This window comes from Helianthus annuus, chromosome 4 (genome assembly GCF_002127325.2).
Source record: "Helianthus annuus cultivar XRQ/B chromosome 4, HanXRQr2.0-SUNRISE, whole genome shotgun sequence".
NCBI lineage: Eukaryota > Viridiplantae > Streptophyta > Magnoliopsida > Asterales > Asteraceae > Helianthus > Helianthus annuus.
In genome coordinates, this window is record NC_035436.2 from 14,953,526 (window position 1) to 14,957,827 (window position 4,302).

Below are 4,302 nucleotides of genomic sequence, written 5' to 3' on the forward strand. Positions count from 1 at the left end.
ATGTTGAGAAACAATCTGCAATGGTTTGTCGATTTTTACTTGTTTTGGTATTTAGGGGGAGTATTATATTTTAGAAAATACAAAAACAGTAAAAAATTAAAAAAAATCCAAAAATATGAGAAAATTTCAAAATCCAAAAACAATATAAAATTGAAAAATAGTTTGTGTAAAAAGGGAAAATGATAGTACATCGGCTGACAATTACGGTATGCTAAAGATTTGTAAAGTTTAAAGTTTTTAAACAGTCTCGCTGATGATATGTCGATAGGTTTTTATACATTCAGTAAATTTTGTTTGGGATATAAACTTACAATTCAAACTTGCTTATTTTTTGGGGAACAAATCTTGAATATATAGGTAACCCCTGAAATCTTGTTTGAAAGGTCCCTCTTTCTGAGATACTAGGTCTTTATACTCAGTGATATTTGGGGTATTATTCCGGGACTTCTGATTTTGCGGAAGCAATGGCCTAGTCCCCGTATAATACTTTCTGCATGCTTTTTAAGCTCACCCTCAGCATAAAAAATGATGAAACATTGAAAAATGCTAATCATGTGCGGTTGAAGAAAAGATTCTCTAAAGGGAACATACCTAAAGTCGAACCGTCATCTCTCTGCTGAACGGAAGTTCTGACCTGAGCTCTCCCGGTTTCGCATTTAACCTTTTACAGATATCATCTAGGTATACTCACCTGTAAGACTGAATATTGAGATCTGGATACGGGAGTATATTCAAGAGGTGGGACACACATATAAGTTTAAGTCTTTAATTCACCTAAATCGTATCCTGAACAGATTGAAGTTTGCATGAAAATTTAAGAGGATCAGCATATTGACAATCTAAGTGAATTGTTTAAGTCTTAGTATGTTATCAAGCTTAATGGTGCTAGTAACTTGTCATTAGCTGATATGATTCCCTAACATGCTCACCAAAATATGTTTGTAAATAGTTTACTTTCATTACATTCTGCATTTAAGTTTCTGTAATTCATTTCTAGTTTAGAAGCTTTAATTCAAAATACAAAAAGAGTTTTCATTTCTGCTTTATTTTCCGACAAACCAAAGTGGAGAGTTGCTCTTCAGATTCAGAAGGTTGGAGCAGATGCAGAAAGATTCTAAGCTGGATGATGAGTTGGGAGCTTCATATGTTAAACCTGAAAGATGGAAAGTCTAAATCAAGTTCATTAATTTGAAACTTGTAATTTTCAGAAAAAGTTTGAACAAAATCAGTTTGTTTTGTCACAGATCAACCAAGGTCATTGAGTTGAACTTGGTAGATAAATTGAGTAATCAGGTTCATTAACTTGGACCTGAATACTTGAGTGGATTTCTAAAACTGATGAATAGTTAAAAAGAGTTTAAGATTGTATAGATTGTAATGGTATATGTTTGAGAAACAGGAAACATGATTCAACATCCCCATGGCAAAGAAAATGTTAAAGTTTGAACCAGAAATACAAGTCCCAGCATATCGAGAGGGGGAGTTTGCGAAAAGGAGAGTCAGAATTCTAGAATCAACATTCAAAGGGGAGATTGAAGGTTAGAGTTTGAAGATAGAAGATTGAAGGATGCTTTTGCAATGACCAAACAATTTGGGTAGAGAGCGTAAGATCAAGACTAAAGACTGAAGACATGATGCTAAAGACTTTGTTAACATCCAAGGGGGAGTCTGTTGGTGCACTGATGTCTATTAACTTTGTCTTTAAAGAGTATTGTATTGCATTGTATAGATCAGGGCGCGGAAATCGAGAAAACAGATTTTAGGTAATTCCATGAAAGTATAATTTCGCATGGAATGATAATCTCGCTGAATGTATCTCCCGCGTGAGTTAATTCGCACGGAATAAGTCTCGTGTAAACCGTTCATGCGGAATTATGTAGCCATATATAATATGTTATGCCTGGTTCATTTTATACGGAATTAGTGTGTGAGAGCTGAGGTGCTGCCGGATTTTTGTCAGAATTGTTTGTAAAAGCTCAGGAAATCAATATAAGAAGAAAATTAAAGGAAAACAAGCTGTTTGACGTCAATTACATTGATTCCGCCTTTGTATTTGATGATGAACTACTCAGATTGACTGTTTAGGGTCACACGACGATCCAACATCACTTTACTGAGGTGATCACTAATCCGTGCTTGAATTTTGATTTGGGTGTGATTTGCCCTTCCAATTGCTTGAATTTGGGCTAGTTAGGGTTTGAACATGAGAGCTCCCTGGCTCCTCTGGAAGTCTCGACCAGAACACAGACTTAGGGTGTGTGTTTTGGTGTTAGTGTTTTATTTAATTAAAAACATTTTTCCTTTTTGCCTCTTTTAGTCCCTCTAGTTCCATAGTTTGTAAAAAGGTTATCTATTTCTTGTTTCTTTTATTGTTTTAACAACACTTAACCAACTAGGTTGATATTCCTAGTTACTTAATGGGTTCGGGGAAGTCATAACCCGTTTATTTTTAAGTCCCGTTAACTCGGGCCTTTTATATACTTTGTTTTCTCAAAGTATTTAACCTTCTTTTAATTAATACTAGGTTTATTTATTTAAATTTCATTATTTACCGGGTAAATTTTCACCACTAGCGGTATTTTACACTCGTTAATATTAACATGGTTTGCTTACCAAACCTGTTTTTTGGGTGTTACAAGTCTTGTCACACCCCAACCGATGGCGGAAACATCGGGGTGCGGCACTAAGCGTCCAGATTGTTCATGAGATTCCATAACACTAGATATTTCAATGTAAATTAGATTGATTCAAACCTTGACTAATAGCATCCACAAATATCAAGTACAACTCATCAAAAGAGTTTCAATGTTTCTAAATTTAACTAAGATGTGTTTCTAGGCAGCATCCTAGCATATTCTTGATTCACAGCATCCTATCAGCCTGCAACATGTATTAAAATAAAGCCAGTACAAAAACGCACTAGCGAGTATACAAGTTTGAGTACATAGCATAGTAGATTAAAAGACTCATATCCACAATGTCAATGATAAAAATAGTTTCAGCCATGCTAGTGTTCGCAGTCCAAGTGATAGCCCAAGTGTCTCGATGCTTTGGTGTTTTCCCAAGACTCAAGGAAAACTAGAATCCTCCTAACAATACCTCGAGAATAATGGGGAGGTGCATCTTCCTATAGCGCTACTATTGTTAAGGCGGAACTACACACTCTGGTATAAATGTTCACATAGCATAAAGAATCAAGAATCAAGAATCACAAGTTTCACATACACATAGGATAGAGTTTAGATTCCAAAGTATAAAGTTCCATAGTTTAATAGAATACATGTTGCACCCCCAAGTTTAAAACAAAAAGGGATCGAGTATACTCACAGTGATTGCTTAACATATTAACTGTTATTGGATCAAAGGGAGCTCTTTTGGTTCAGCCTGATTAGATTACAATAGATAAGTGTCGGACAAAATAACGAGATTGCGCAAAGTGTCGGATCAGTCACTGGATCGGATGACCTTCGATCAGACGGCAGTCCGATCGGATTGCCATTCGATCGAGATGACTTATGTTAGTGGGGAGATCGCCATCCGATCGGATGGTCATCCGTACGGATGGCCATTCGATCGAATGGTCACTCGATCCAAGGATTAGATTTCCAAAATTTCAACTTTTATACCAAGTGTTCAAATCAAGTCACTTCGATCAGATTGTCATTCGATCGGACGACAGTCCGATCTGATTGCCATTCGATTATGGAAGTTCCCAAAGTTTCAAAGTTTCAAAGTTTGAGATTCAAAAATATTCTAAGTGTTGAAAGGTTAACATGCACATGTCACTTTGATCAGATGGCTGTTCGATCGGACGGCAGTCCGATCGAATTGCCATTCGATCATTGTGACCTTGTTCCTAAAGTTTCCAAGTTTCTAGTTTAACGGTGACGGCATGGTACGTATTGAGACAATGGTAAACACATCATCATTCAGCCAGTCTGATCGTATGGGAATCACCTCGGTCCGTTCAGGTGTCTATTTTTTACTGTGTTTATGTCGGAATCCGTACTCCGATCATCTTCTCCGGCAACAATCCATTTCCAAACCAACCTCAGACTAATCATCAAGTCTTTAGTCCATTTGGGTCCGGATTCCACCGTTCTAAGTAAAAGTTTAAGAAAAGATGAAGAAAAACATAAGTTTTAGCTGAAACGTTTAGATTTAGTAAAGATTCGGTGTAAAACACATGAAATCTCTTAGATCTGAGCTAGATCTTGACAGGAATGACATCACACAACTTGTTTGTACAAACGGTCATGATGACGTCATCCTTAAGAGCTTAAATCTCGGGGATCTCACGTG